Source organism: Lissotriton helveticus, chromosome 11 (genome assembly GCF_964261635.1).
Source record: "Lissotriton helveticus chromosome 11, aLisHel1.1, whole genome shotgun sequence".
Classification (NCBI taxonomy): domain Eukaryota; kingdom Metazoa; phylum Chordata; class Amphibia; order Caudata; family Salamandridae; genus Lissotriton; species Lissotriton helveticus.
Window position 1 is genome coordinate 489,445,006 of NC_136072.1, and position 16,497 is coordinate 489,461,502.

At 45.8% G+C, this 16,497-nt stretch overlaps 1 protein-coding gene across 1 annotated transcript in view; it reads right to left on the bottom strand.

Annotated features, from left to right (window-relative positions):
- LOC144792911 (period circadian protein homolog 2-like) overlaps window positions 1–7,492 on the bottom strand; it is a 385,755-nt gene extending 378,263 nt beyond the window's left edge. Inside the window, exon 1 of the mRNA XM_078668113.1 lies at window positions 7,390–7,492. The gene's annotated coding sequence lies outside the window, so the exon portion shown is untranslated. The remainder of the gene's footprint in view (window positions 1–7,389) is intronic.
- Between the last annotated feature and the right edge of the window lie 9,005 nt (window positions 7,493–16,497).

A 16,497-nucleotide genomic window follows, 5' to 3' on the forward strand; every position in this document is an offset into this window, starting at 1 on the left:
GAGAAGGGGCGTGCCGGTTGGTAAAGATAGCAGCTGCCTAATAAACCTGTTTTCAGTGGTGATAATGTCTGGGTGGCAGCAGTGTCCCCATAACTCGCCCCCGTAGATCACCGCACCCCGTGCCTGCAACTTAAAAATTTCAAGAGGAGGAGATACAGGTTTAAAGGTAGTTTGTTTAAGGAGTTTAAAAATCCCGCCTATTTTTTGGGAGAGCTTTAGTTGGGATTTGGTCTGGTGGTGTACCCAAGTCATATCCTCGTTCAGAGTTAGGCCCAGGTATTCAAATGTTGAGACTCTCTCCAAGCGGACACCTTCTATAATAGGGTTAGGACGAGACGTTCTCGGTGGGTTGAAAATCCTGTACTTTGTTTTAGATTTGTTTATTTCCAGGCCCCTGTCATGGCAGAAGGCAACAAAGGCATCCAGGACTCTCTGTATACCCATTGGTGTCTTTGCGAGCAACAAGGTATCATCTGCGAACATAATAGCAGAGATACCTGTTCCCGCCAACCCAGGAGCTTCCCTATTGGGGACCCTGTTCAGGTAGTCAATCACCCAGTTTACAAAGAGGCAAAACAGGGTCGGTGCTAACACACAACCCTGCCTTACCCCTCTGCAAATGAGGAAGCTTGCCGACAGGGTCCCTTGCCTCCCACATCTTACCCTTGCAAAGTTCTGTGAGTGGAGGCGAATTAGAATATTTAAGAGAAGCGGGGGTATACCTAAATCCCTTAATACGCTCCAAAGTTTCCCCCGTGGGACCAGGTCGAAGGCCGCACGGAGGTCAACAAAAACAGTATGCAGCGAGCCCCCCTTTATATTAAGCGTTTTCCAGAACAGCATCTTTAATTTGAAAATCTGGTCGACGGTGGATACCTTCTTTCGGAAACCCACCTGGTAAACACTCAAGATTTTTGAATCTTCTACCCATTCTAAAAGGTGATCCAGGATCATCCTTGAAAAGAGTTTCTGCGAGACATCTATAAGGCTGATAGGCCTGTAATTCAGTGGTAAGAGAGGTGAGCCCTTCTTAAATATTGGCACCGACTCGGCCCCCAGCCAAGTATTTGGAGGAGCCATTCCCCCTAAAATTGCATTAAAGATTCTTTGGAGGTAGGGGGCCCATATCTCGGGTTCCTGTTTGTATAAATCCCCCGGTACCTTATCCAGGCCTGCCGCCTTGCCCGTAGGGAGGTTTACTATAGCTGTTCTTACCTCAGTCAAGGAGAAGGTGAGCTTAGGCCGGTCACATTCCAGGGAATATGCCTTTGGAGGTATAAGCCCTGAGGGATCGTTGGGTGCTTCCTTATAAAGGTTGGCAAAATGTTGTTCCCAAACCTCGGGTGAAATGTTCGGTGTCACTGCTTGATCAGGCTCCGCCGAGCCTGTACTTACAATTTGCCAAAACTTGCGGGCGTCTTTGACCACCAAAGCTGAGGTTAGATCGGCCCATTTGTCAGCTTCCCATTCCTCCCTGGCATGTCGTGTAAGGTCCCTGTATATTTGCCTCCTTATTTTTATTAGGGGCCTGCTAGTGTTTTGTTTTAACGCCTCTAGGAGCTCCCTTTTTGCCTGTCTGCACGCCTTATTGTACCAGGATGGCTTCCTGTAGTGCCCAACCTTTGTTACACCAACGGGATTTAAGGTTTCTTTTATGGCACTAACTAATGCTTTATGCAAGTTGCCTAGTTTTAAATGGAAGTCACCTGGGGGTGCTCCGGGGCAAGTGCGGCGACACCCTCAAGTACTGGTAGTATTTGGGTATACATTTTGGCCAATTCGATTGAGTTTTTGGCCAGCTTGTCCCATCTTATCCTGCATCTGTTACTGGACAGTGTAGCTGTGTTTAAGTTGTCACGTTCAGGTAGAAGCCCCTCACCGGCACCAGGGATCCTAAGAACTAGCGTCAATGGTCATGATCGCTCTCCTCCCTCTGTATGATCTTAAAGTCTACAATTCTTTTCCACTCCCTACATTCAATAAACATGTAGTCTAGGCGTGCCCTCCTTCCTGACTGGGAAAAAGTAAAGGCGGGTGGCACATCTGACTTCACACGCCCATTGCATGCCCTTATCGAGTGGGTCAATGTTTAAGTTGTAATCTGTAGGGCTAATGGGGACCATAATCTCGCAACAGGTCCAGCTACTTGAGGGATTCCCCAGACACCGTCCTCTTCCTGGTTTACTGCATCTAGCAAACCGGCCAGAGGTTCAAACTGGGAATTGAGGTCACCTCCCACCACATACATGACTCTCTCCGGAAAGTAGGTTAAAAAGGTGGACAGTTCATCGATTGTTTTCGAATTAACCGAAACACTAACTGGCCTGGAATAAACATTTATAACTCCCAGTCTAAAACCATTCGGCCACTCTAAAATCAAGCACTGGACGTCTTCTGAAAGTGTCTCCAGGGTTTTAACACTGCAACCCAAATGCGTTGCCACCCAAATTGTTAACCCCCCCGAAGGGCGGCCTTTTCCTGCCCATTTAGCGGCAAGTGAGAATGACGCAAATCCCATGCGATGTTAATAGTGATATGGAATTTGGAAACCGAAAAATGTTGCCAAGTTTGGTTGGAAATTGACCTCCAGTTTTAGACATTGTAAAATCCACAGTGGGTACTTCAAAAGAAGATATTCATGGACAGAAGTGTTGAACTTCGTTCTGTTATGGTTGTTTGACATATTTTCTTTGCTCCGTTTATAACACTGTATGTACGTTTCAGAAATTTGTTTTGCTCCGTTTATACATTATTTTACCCAAAGAATTTGAAATAAAAACCAAGGCTTCACCTATTTAGATAAAAAAAAAACGAACTGCGCTCGCCGCTGCTTAAAGTGCCATGTATACACTCTCTTTACAGTAAAAACAATGAGATTCTCAAATGCCTTGCAAAGGCATTCAAAGCTTCAAGCCCACTCACACGATTAGTTGATAATATGAAAATAATTTGATTTTTTGGAATTTGCATATCATTCAGAGACGAACAGGAAACAAATTAAACCCTTGACTCTATACTGGCATTTTTCACTTTACTCTGCACGTTACAAATACCTGTCACTGGTGTTGTCAGAATAATTCCAAGTTTTGCACATAACAACCCTGCCGCATCCACCTGCAGTGTGAGGTCCCCAAAAGCTGTTCTTACCTCTCGTCGTCTGATGAAGAGCATCTTAAAAATCCGACAACAGGTACGCCTTGCTTACGACTCTGACCCACTTCAATATATACGAAGAAATGTAACCAATTTTAAATAAGTGAAGACAGGTAGAGGAAATCGGAAATCTAGTTTATACTGATTGACAGGGCAGGGTCAGTAGTAGGAGGTAATTGGGGTTTGGTTGCACTGCCCCATAAAATTGTGCGATTGGTTAGCAAAAAAAGGCACGCTCTGCAATAAACGACCCACAGACCAGCGAAGAAACCACCCGCTGCTGCCCCGTAAGCGATTTCTCTGTACAGCCCAGACCGTCGGTGCTTGCTTGTGTTGTATTTTATTATATTGTAATATTTATGTTGGCTTTCAACTGCCAGGAGAGCACTGAAACCCGCGCTTATGGGAGCTGTAGGCTATGGCGTGTAGGCTGTGTGGTTGGAACTGCGCAGCTTTTATTTCGTACAGTCTGCTGTCCACGTTTTGTATTTGGGCGCTAAAGTCTTCGTGAAGGCTACATTTGGACAAATGGTCCAATTTCGGTCCACCAGCTGAAAAGACCAGAGTAGCTTTTCCCACAGTGCGAGGCAGATATTGGGGTCAGTAAAAAGCATGATATATCGCTTTCAAAAGAGGATGAAGGGAGGACCCGCTGCCGCATGTCTTGAGATGCATGTGAGCAGTGCTTTAAATGGAAAGTACAGGTACTCATTAAAATCACTCATTCCGAATACCAAGCTCAGGTTTTTTGCCGCCCTCCTCCTTTTACCGCCCTAGGCGGCCACCTAGTCTTGCCTAATGGTAGAAACGGCCCTGCCTCCGGCTCACAATTTAAAATCAATATACCACAAGCATCAGAAGCAACAATACTACAAACAATTTCATGGTGCATATGATCTAACAGATAAAAAACGGTGTAAATTTTTCAATTTCTTTCTTTATTTGTCCTTCCGAAGACAGATCATAAAAGATACACATGTAAAAAAAACATCATTTAAAATCATACACATCTCAGCAAATACAAACTCATTTTCCATTTTAAAAAAATACGCCAGCAAGCAAAAACTGACATTTTTCTCCAAACTAAAGTGACAGTGCAAAACAACTGAGTTCATAAATAGCAGCAGATATTATCCAACAGTGCATAAACGACTGCAACCATCAATAGCAGCAAATATTATCCAATAATACAGGAATATTGAAATCAATCCTATAAAGGAGTTAGCAGCAGTAGTGAACATTTTAGCAGCAATACAAATGCAATCCATACCAAAAGTAGTAAAATCCATTAGAATTAAAAAAGCATACTCCTTCTGTTTGCTAAAATACACTTCAAAAAGCTCCCAACGGCAAAGCAAACATCATGGTCATTGAGTTGCAGCAAAAAATACAAGGCCGCTTTGCACTTGGAAAATTTGTGTCTGCGCAAAAAGAGGTATTAAAAATTTCCTGGTAATGGAAGGTAAAACTGACAGAAAAATACAAAATGGAAAATGGTTTGACTCGAATGTTCATCACAAGGACACATAGAAATAGATTCCAAAGAATACTGGCCCAGGGGAAAGCATATCAACCACCAAAAAGACCCCAGCCTGAATCTAGTCAACAAATTCCTTTCATGAACATTATTTACATATAATAAATACTGGGCAATATAAGGAGGTAGTTGTAGAAGGTAATAATCCCTGACAGTGGGTTTGACTACTTCAGACACTTCCCTAGACAATTCTTTACGTTTTCGGAAGCTCTCCAAAACCCTCTGTTGGTCCCCTTAACCAATTAGATCTGGGCGCTCAAACAAGGAGGAGTAACCAAGTTCTGTAAAACAGGTTTTAATATATTGGAGCCAGGGTATGCAACTACATGCATGGATAAAGCTTCAGGTTTTTGGGTCAGTAAAACTGAAAGGTCTGCACTGCTCACCCACTTAGCCAGTACCCCTCCGGCTCACAATTTTAAATCAATATACCACAAGCATCAGAAACAACAATAATACAAACGATTTCATGCTGTATATTTACACTGTATTCATTCATCTGATGTAAAGAAGTAACAGGGCATAAATGGAATGATCACAAACATACATTCATGTAGCTCTATAATCTTCCAATGTATTCAGGATTTAGTTATTTCAGATCAACATCTTAATTCTCATCTAAGAAATTAAAAAACTGTGTCATAAACTCCATATTAAAAACTGTTATCCTTTCAAATATTTAATTAGTTAGGTGTTATATCCTGATGCTTCTTTATATCTGATGACTGAATACAATGTAAATACCTCATAAACCATGGCTTATGTGGAGGGGCTAGCTTGGAAGCTCTCCAAGCCCATACACCTATTTACTACAAATCCAAGCTACATGACTGCCACATAGTTGCAGTCTATTCTGACTTTAGAGAGCAGGTGCAAGCAACATTGTTGCAGATAAAAATAAACGTCTTGCTTACAAACCAAATGTAATTTATTTATCTTGAGAACTTTAATGAGTAAATTAGGATGGAACAGCTCTAAAGTAGCATCAGACTATCTGCTTAACGAGAATGAATCATGCTATATTTTCTGTCTGAAAACTCAGACACAACAGCTAATTGATTTGCAAAGCGCATTCAATATTTGCCCCTCCAGGGCTAATAACACGCCTTGGTCGGTGTCAATGTCAGAGACAGTGCTTGCCTTCCCTCAAAGACCTCTGCACCAAGTGACATCTCAGTAACCATTAGGAGATCAGGATATAGCCCAAGGTAATCAGTGATCTGTCTCCCAAATCCTTCACTTTGATCACATACCTGATCCTTCAAACCCTCCCCGCACACTCATAAACAAACAACCGCTAATGCGCTATGGTGAGCGTGTTTCGATAAGCATGTGAGAAAGTCCACATTTGAACAAAATACAGCAATAATGCCCCAACAATGGGAACATTTGAAAAAAACTCATGAAAGCCAGTTGCTGAAAGGAGATGATGCAAAGCCCACTCTATCACTGTACTTTTTTGGACTTTTTTTTTAAACAAATGAGGACAGAAGGCCGGGAAAAGAAAGCTGTATGTAGCCCTAACTAAAGACAGACATAACAAGGAATTCGTGGACCTTCTTCACCAAACAAACATAGGTATTTTCGTCTTCATAATCTTCGGATGCCCTCAAATGTAAAACATACGTTTTGCATGAACAAGACAGTTGTAAAACAGTTCAGTCTGATTTATTTTCACGTGTAAACCTCGGGCATCTGATCTAATGCATATATTGCAACCTCTTAACAGTTAATGTGTGTCCACTAATACTAAAAAGATGATACATCTTGATTATTGCTTTGCATTGTATTACACTAATAGAATCATTAAGAGACCTAAGTAACCACAAACCGCATTTTTAAACAAAAAATATTAGAAAACACTGGTTTGCAGACCCAAGGAAAAAAAGGCATGGGTAAAAAAAGATTTATCAGTGACTGCATAGTCGGATAGGCTATCAGAAAACTTGCTTGAAACTCCCAGCATCACTTGTCTACAGCATGTGATCGTGGGCAAATCTGTTAACCTCATGAGGATTAGAAACACTGCTGGCAGTCACGGCAGTGGCATTCTTTGCGTTAACATAAACGGTGCATATTATTAGCCCACTTTCACCAGACAGGGTGCCGTGCAGAGCAGTTTCCCGGTCTACGGGAATACTTCAATGAACAGACTTCTGCAGTCGCACTGTGTCACATTAAGTCTCAAATTTAGCTTTAACTAACGAACCTTCGCATCCATGTGAGGACACACCGACATGGGAGACGGACACACATCGGAGACGTGTGCTTAAGGGTAGTGAGATGTAACAATTAACAATAGTATGGTCCCACGCTGTTCTTCAAATCAAACTACAGAAGTGCAGATACACACTATTTAGAGTACCTGTTGCTTCTGAGCAGTGTTTGTACTCTTCCAATAAAAGTGCTGAAAGTGTGCTGAGAAGGTACTCTCCTTTTCAAGTTAGAGAAGTGCATAAAGGTACTCAGTACCGGAGACAGTAACTACCGCCCATTTAAAGCACTGAGTCAGGGACCTAAAGCTTCCAAGATAAATGAGCACCTCTCCCCGTGTGTTCAGCGCTGTTCAGCGACAACCAGGGGAAACGTTGTGACGCTTTTGGTTATCAGTCTGTCGGAACACCAGCTGTAACAAGGTGAGCAACGGCTTCCTGGTGCCCTCCCGATTCTTTGCTAACTGCACCCCGCGGTGGACTCACCCTGCTCTGCGTGCACCGCTCTCCCCTGGTCCTGGCAGGGCTGCTGCTCCTCTTCCTCGCCGTGGCCGCCGCTCCTCTGTACTGTACTGCTGTACAGAGATGCTGAGTCCTGTCAGCGAACCGCCACTGTCACCCCGCTTCACACCTAGACAGGGCGGCCGGGCCCGTAGACACGCCTCTCCCGGTCACCCATTGGCTGTAGTGCACGCTTATCTGCATAAGGGGACGAGTAGCACCGCCCATTTGCCGAGGGCGTCTCTTTTCGGTTACATAAGCTCACGTGGAAGTCCATGTTCCGCTCTCTAAAGTAATTGCTGGAGGGCTGTGGAGAATTACAGGTCTAGTCAGGGAGTGAGTGTTGTCTGAGCTGTACAGGAATGTTTTGTTTGCTGCCATCACGGATGAAAAGCGATGCACAATTATTTTTTGTCACTTCCACAGTTAATGATGGGAGCTAGCTGTTGCTTCTCACCTAACGTTAACTGTAGCCCACAAGGAGTGATGATAACCCCGAAACAAAGGGAAACAAGCATTTGCAATGCAATATACCTTGCATTTGTTAGAGTAAGAGCTATTGGTGTTGTAAATTACAATGTCTTTTATGTGTTTTGATTTGGAGTGTAGTGGTGGATGTATGAACAGAGACACAGCTGCAGCACAGTCTAGAGGACTTAGAATGAGGAATTAATGCCGGCACCAGAGTAGCAGCTAGCAGCACTGCATTGAGGACTAAGAATGAGGAATTACCACTGGGATCAGAGAAGCAGCTGCAGCACTTGCTAAGGACTAAGGCTGAAGAATCACCACTGGGACCAGATAAGCAGCTGCAGCACTGTATAGAGGATTTATAATGAGGAATTACCACTGAGACCAGAGAAGCAGCTGCAGCACTCGCTAAGGACTAAGACTGAACAATTATCATTGGGACCAGATAAGCAGCTGCAGCACTGGCTAGAGGCCTCCAAGTGAAGAATTACCACTGGGACCAGATAAGCAGCTGCAGCACTGTATAGAGGACTCATAATGAGGAATTACCACTGGGACCAGAGAAGCAGCTGCAGCACTTGCTAAGGACTAATGATGAAGAATCACCACTGGGACCAGATAAGCAGCTGCAGCACTGTATAGAGGACTTATAATGAGGAATTACCACTGGGACCTGAGAAGCAGCTGCAGCACTTGCTAAGGATGAAGAATCACCACTGGGACAAGATAAGCAGCTGCAGCACTGTATAAAGGACTTATAATGAGGAATTACCACTGGGACCAGAGAAGCAGCTAGCAGACAGTGGCGGCTCCTCTGCTAAGGAGGAGAAGTGTTGCACCACTGCTCACTGAGCAATGAAAAATGGAAAAAAAGATAATAGCGGTATTATCATTTTATTTAAGTGTTCTGGCGCCCTTGGTTGGGGGGGCCGGTGTGGGGCTGGACTGTTTAGAGGCTGTGGGAGAAGTAGTTGGCACTTCCTAAGTGTGCATGATATTTTGGCTGGCCTTCTCGGGCCAGCCAAAATGTCATGCACACTTTGAATGTTCTCTAGCCAGGTTGCATTACAGACTTGGTGGAGAACATGCCCAACCCCTGAGTGAGTGCCAAACTACGGTACTCAGACCAATCACAACTCTGCTGCAAGGCAGCATTGTGATTGGTCAGGGGCAACTGGAAGGCTGCGTGCTTCTTGCTGCTCCAGAAGAAAAGGACGGAGGAGAGGCGGCGGCCAGTCGCTTCCAGATAAGTGTTTTTTTTTAAACTTCTCTCCGCTGCCGCCCGCCGGATGCTGATTTGGTAGCAGCCGCTACTGCTAGCAGCACTGGATAGAGGACTAAGAATGAGTAATTACCACTGGGACCAGAGAGACTGCTGCAGCACAGCCTAGAGGACTAAGAATGGGGAATTACCACTGGAAACAGAGAAACAGCTGCAGCACTGTCTAGAGGACTTAGATTGGCGGAATTACCACTGGGAACAGAGACACTGCTGCAAAACTGCATAAATTACAGAATTATAATCATGGCCTAGAGTAGCTTTAGTATTGTAGGAATAGATTTTTATAAATGTGTATAGCAATATATTTGTAAAATATTTACTTTGGCATATTAATTTGACCTTTTTAAATGCATGATGTAAAAATTATTGATAATAATGTTGAACTTGTGTTAAAAGGAGCTTTTGGCACTGAATAGGCAAGAGGCACTCTTCTGTACAATATATCTTTCTTTTGTAGCACATTGACTGTTTTTTTCTCCAGTTTAAAACAAAATATGCATTTATGAATGACTGAAGGGGTTACTATATCGCACGGAGGCACTTTTACTGACCAGGACAGCAGCGGCTCCTTTTCTTTCACCGCCCGAACTCTACATCTCGCCGCACCCGCTCCGCGGGTGCCGCTTCGCTTGGAGAGGCGCAGGGGGCATTCAAGGAGGATCCACAGTTGCAGGGCGGTCTGAGGCGCGAGGTGCTAGCGGGGCTGCGAGCGTGCAGGGACTCCAGGAACCAGGAGTCCCTGCAAGACCAACCACCAGCTTCCGGTCCGCTCTCCCTGCTGGCCCGCCCCCCGCCCTGCTGAGGCTTTAAGAACGTTCCTCGCTATCCTTTCTGTGGGTTACTATATCGCACGGAGGCACTTTTACTGACCAGGACAGCTGCGGCTCCTTTTCTTTCACCGCCCGAACTCTACATCTCGCCGCACCCGCTCCGCGGGTGCCGCTTCGCTTGGAGAGGCGCAGGGGGCATTCAAGGAGGATCCACAGTTGCAGGGCGGTCTGAGGCGCGAGGTGCTAGCGGGGCTGCGAGCGTGCAGGGACTCCAGGAACCAGGAGTCCCTGCGAGACCAACCACCAGCTTCCGGTCCGCTCTCCCTGCTGGCCCGCCCCCCGCCCTGCTGAGGCTTTAAGAACGTTCCTCGCTATCCTTTCTGTGGGTTACTATATTGCACGGAGGCACTTTTACTGACCAGGACAGCAGCGGCTCCTTTTCTTTCACCGCCCGAACTCTACATCTCGCCGCACCCGCTCCGCGGGTGCCGCTTCGCTTCGAGAGGCGCAGGGGGCATTCAAGGAGGATCCACAGTTGCAGGGCGGTCTGAGGCGCGAGGTGCTAGCGGGGCTGCGAGCGTGCAGGGACTCCAGGAACCAGGAGTCACTGCGAGACCAACCACCAGCTTCCGGTCCGCTCTCCTTGCTGGCCCGCCCCCCGCCCTGCTGAGGCTTTAAGAACGTTCCTCGCTATCCTTTCTGTGGGTTACTATATCGCACGGAGGCACTTTTACTGACCAGGACAGCAGCGTCTCCTTTTCTTTCACCGCCCGAACTCTACATCTCGCCGCACCCGCTCCGCGGGTGCCGCTTCGCTTGGAGAGGCGCAGGGGGCATTCAAGAAGGATCCACAGTTGCAGGGCGGTCTGAGGCGCGAGGTGCTAGCGGGGCTGCGAGCGTGCAGGGACTCCAGGAACCAGGAGTCCCTGCGAGACCAACCACCAGCTTCCGGTCCGCTCTCCCTGCTGGCCCGCCCACCGCCCTACACGCCCCTTTATCTTTTAGAAAACCTCCCGCAGCGCGGGACGCAGCCCGGGGCGAAGACCGGGCAAAGAGCGGGCCGTTTGAGGCCGTTCGAGGACTAAGAGGGCTGGGCTGGGCCACCCCCCCTGGCTGGTGCATTATACAGTTTTATTGTTTCTGTATTTATTGATATTTATATATTCTGTATAATGTGCTCACGGGGTAGTCGGAGTAAAACCCTTATGGCTGCGAGCAATTCCAACAGAACCCTGGATGATTTCCTAATCAAAACCAATTTGGCTATTGACGAGGAAATTAGTAAAATGCAGCACAGGGTCTCTTTGGATCTTGCAGCTGCACGAAGGTTATCTGAGCACCTAGCCAGCACAAAAAAATCTTCCCTGGGGAACATTGCTTCTGCCCGTACCCCCGAGCATACAGTAGGTCCTCGGCCATTGTTAATAACGGCAGCCATCCATCCTGCCCCTTCTACTACCTTTCCAATATTTCCCCCCAACCCCCAACTCACCCCTGTGAAACCAAATAAGGATCCTGTCCCACCTACCTGCGTGACAGGCACCTCCTTTCCTTCCAAAACTAATTTAACCACGAGACCAAGCAGTGTTAAGAAAGCTGCCATTTATAAAAAGAAATGCCTTGCTAGGTCTATATACGCACGGAAAAAAGCTAAAATTGCTAGATCACAGTTTTTTAACAGTAGAAGGGCTTTGGGTTCTCACGGGTTGAAGGACGATAGTTCTAAAACGAATCCCTGCACTTTGGGCGGGGAAGTTGCTCTTGGTTTACATAGCCCTGTGGATGACAATATTTTGGTTGCCTCCCCAGGGACGAACAGAGCGAATCAACTGGAGGGTCGGTTGAGTGGATCTGAGAAAGACAGGGGGGGGGACGAAGAATTCCTTAAAATAGTTTGGGGTACGTTAAAACAATTACTCACCCCCTTGGAATTAAGGCTTTCTCGTATAGAGAATAATTTGTTAGAAATGGATAGGACTATAGTCACCCTGGCTAGCCTGAGTTTAAAGGAAATGGAAGCTAAGCTTCCACGTGAAATCGACCCAACCCTTCAGACTAAGGCACCAGAACCCATGTTACTACCCCCACAAATACCTCAAAATATTCCTGCGACCCCACCAATACCCAAACCCATACCAAAGCCCCGCACCACTGTTGTAAACCATACTGTACCCACCCCTAGTTTTGTTGCACCAAACTCTCTTCCTTCGCTAAATTCAGCACACCACAGACGGAAACCCAACTCACGAGCTGTACCACACCACGCCATAAGGCCAGACTTTGTGAATAACTCTCACCGGCCGGCTAGTCGTCCCAACTTTCGCGGAGGGTTTATTGACCTTCCACCGGAAGCTGGGCCTTATGTTATTATATTAGCTGGAGTTCCTGAACTGGGCCTGCATTCTCAGGAGAACCATCATTCTCTGAAAAACAAAGTCATTCATTGGCTTAATTCAAACAAACAGCTTCCCGTCCACCAAAGAAGCAGTGTACTAATGGTACGTAGAGTGCCTTGGATAGGCCCCACACACAAGTCCCTAGCCGGTGACTGTGTTGTGGTATCTTTTGCAGACCCCCACACAGCACAGCACCTTTGCGCATGGCCATCTTACGAAGCTAACTCCACAATAGTTGTGAGACCCCTTACTTTTTTCTATCCTCCAAGACACCAACCTGCGAAGGAGGGTTTATGGTCAATTGTCCAGAATGCTAGACGGACAACTCACAGGATTGATGGACATAGCCAGCATAATTGGTGGCAAGGGGCACCCATCTCCAACATGTTTGGCTGTTTGGAGGAGGTTGATTGACTTGGGGGGCCTGATGATATAATGCCTACTATGGACTCTCTTCACTCACGAGGGATTGTCTTACCCACTACTTTAATAACACCTACTAATGGCTTAATTCCTCCTAAAAATATAGGTCCAATCTCAGATCCTACTAATATTTTAGTTAAGACTGGGACAGGGGAAATGGGCCTGGCACAGATATCCCATGCCAACGGCACGGATAATCCACTAAGAGTGGTCTCCTGGAATATTGCAGGGTTACGGGGACGCTTGGACAACGATGATTGGGTCAACTTTATTGACTCTTATGATATCGTTGTTTTCCAGGAAACATGGTCAACAGTCCCCTTATTTAGACAGGGTTATCTTAACTTTACCAAACCTGCTATCCAGAGTCCCAAGGGTAGGGCCTCTGGTGGCCTTACCATTTGGATTAAAAACAATCTGGGCTTTCACGCTAAGGAAATTTTGGTAGAGAGTGCAGACCTCTTATGTATTATCTTGAGCAAAGCCAACACCAAGGATTTCCTCCTAATTGATGTCTATGCCCGTGGCTGTCAGGGTGGGAGGAAACAAACTGTCCTGAATGACCTCGATCAACTTTTTAAGAACTCTAAAGTCGATCAGACTGTCATAGTAGCGGGTGACATGAATACATCTTTCGAGCCCATACTTACCTTGGCAGAGGATGTGGGATCTGAGGAGGATACAGCCTGGAATATCCCCCCGCTAACCATTACCAAGGGAGTTAGGGGCACCGAGGCAGCTTTACATTGGTTGGGTCTCTGTCTGGAATGGGGCCTTCGGGCAGTTAATGGGCGTACACGCTCTGACAGCTTAGGGACTAAAACCTTTGACAACGACTGAGCTCTAGCCGTATCGACTATATATTGATTAATATCGAATCATGGTCTATTGTGAGAGATATGGTGGTAGAGTCCAGACCAGAGAGTGACCATAATCCTCTTTCCCTGGAGATTTTGGTCCCCGGTTTGGGTGCTCCAGTCATGGGAACTAATTGCTTAACGTCTGATGTAGTTCTGTGCGACAACAGACGGCAAGTAAAATGGTCCAGGGTTTTAGTTGATTCAGCGCTTATTTCTAAGATTTAGGAGCAGGTTCTGAATGTGTGGAGTAGGATGCCACCATTACCCCCTTCTGGTGACGTTGATCCTACAATCACCAATCTCCACGAGGAGTGTTTTTTGGGCCTTAAAAACCTTCTTACCAAACCCTCAAAGTCTGATATTGCAAAGGTGCACAAAAAATGGTACAACAAGAGTTGCAGAGACGCTCACAGCAACTTAATAGCTGCTGTTAAGGCCCGGAACACTGATGATATTAGGACAGCTAGGCAGCGCTATAAGCATACTCTTTGGGCAGCCAAGCGGGACTGGGATGATTCTTACTGGCTTGATCTCCTCAGAGCCTGTGAATCCTCTAACCTAACTGAATTTTGGTTGATTGTCAGGCGGGGTAGGGACTCATTTGCCCAAACACCGGACAATCATGTCTCGGCTCAGTCTTGGGTGGAATTTTTTTCGGCACAATTTAAAGACCCAAGTGTAGCACTGGATCAAACCACTGCAATTACGCCACTGTGTACCCTACCACAAATAGGAGACAGACTTATATTCTTAGAATCTGATACTGTACACGCCCTTGAGTCTATACAGTCTGGTAAAGCTCCTGGCCTAGACGCTATACCAGCAGACCTCTTCAAACTAAACCCTGACCTATGGGTTCCCTACATCACGCTACTGGCTAACAACATCGCTGCTGGGGCTGAGATCCCCAATTCTTGGAAAGGGGCGGAAATTCTGCCAGTATACAAAAAAGGCGACCGCTCCATCCCAAATAATTACCGGCCTATTAGTCTGATCGATTCGATCCAGAAAATAGTATCAAGGATGGTTTTAGTAAGAATTCAGGGTTGGATCGAATCAAACAACATACTTTCCCCTATGCAGGCAGGGTTTAGGTTTGGTACCAGCACTATAGATCAGGTGTTCCGTTTTTCACTGCTTTTTTGGAAGGTGGTTTTTTTGGGTGGCGGTGTTTTATACGCCGCATTTGTCGACCTCAAGTCGGCTTTTGATCTAGTCCCAAGGAAGAAACTATGGGAGGCTAATGGGTTTTCCATTAGAGCTACTGAGTTTAGTCCAGCGCTTACATGAGGATAATTTTGCTCAGGTAAGGTGGGGGAGTCAGGGACAGGTGACCAAAAGCTTCCCTGTCCAACGTGGGGTGCGCCAAGGCTGCGTCTTGGCCCCCACCTTGTTCCTTCTGTTTATTAATCAGGTGGTCCAATACTTTAATAATACGCAGTCCGACGCACCCACTCTGGGCGGTTTTAAATATCCCATGTTAATCTTCGCGGACGATACCCTTCTCCTTTCAAAAACAAGAGGTGGGCTTCAGGTAGCCCTGAACAGATTCTCAGAGTTTTGTAAAACAAATGACTTGCAGATAAACGTTGAGAAAACCAAATTTATGGTTTTATGCAAGAAAACCCCCCCTAATTGCTCCGTCACTTTAAACGGTGTTCTAATTGAGCAGGTCAAGGTCATGACATATCTAGGTGTGACCCTTGATCACCAACTCAATTGGAACCCCCAACTGGAGACAACAAAACTTAAATTTAACCGGTTGGCTGGATGTCTGGTCCATGAACAAAGGAATTCCCTAACAAAACGCATCACTCCAGCCCTAAAGATCTATGACGCCAAGGTTATTGCTGCAACCCTATATGGAGCTGATGTCTGGGGCTACAAGGATCTATCATGCTTGGCTATTGCGCAGAATAGGTTCCTACGGAACCTGGTAGGTCTCCCGCAGTCTGCACCTATAAAACCTTTGTTACTAGATCTTGGTTGTAGACCTATCAACGAGATGGCACAGTATCGCCTAGTGGCACTATGGCGTCGTCTCTGGACTACCCCAGAGCTTAGTCTTTTCTCCCGTGAATTAGACGAGGTAAAATCACTGTGGGGCGCGCAAAAAATACCATGGCTTAGGGAAGTCAAAAACATCCTGTATATGATGGGCCTTCCAGAGCTATGGTCCAACCCAGGGGGGTCAATTTTTCCACCAAAATCTGAGTTTAAGGCGCTTTTTTGGGCCTGGAAAAGATCTAATTTAGTAACCCAATCCCTGGATGCAAATTTAACTGGTTTATTTTTAATGCACAAGGTTATTCCTTCCCTTGAGCAGTATTGGGACTTGATTTCCAAGGTGTTAGACCGTAAACTATATCATCAGTTCCGTACTGGCACCTTGCCTGTCAATTCCTTTACTGCAAAGTGGGACACGAAAACAGGAAACAAATGCTTCTGGTGTCCTGACCAGGAAGAAAGTGTTGGCCATCTTTTCTTTGGTTGTCCTGTTTATCGATCGCCTAGAAGCAAATGGCTAAAACGCATATGTGCATCCCTGAATTGTAGTGGTCACCGAGATGCACTCACAAAACTGCAAGAAATTAGATCAGAAACAGTTGTGGTTTGTGTTGCTACATTTTTGGGTTGGGCCTGGTTGATTCGAACTAAGAGACTGAATATACCTTTGCATTGATTGTTCTATCCAGATGTATTTTCGTATCATGTTTCTTCAGCATAATGTGGATATTAGCAGTATTAATCTATTCGCTTGTTGTATTGTATTTTATTTGTACCAGGGAATAACCAGTGGATTTTTATATTGTGAATGGTTTGTATATTGTCTTTTATGAATTTTTTATTCGAAATAAAGACCAAATGAACTGAATGACTGAAGGGTTCTA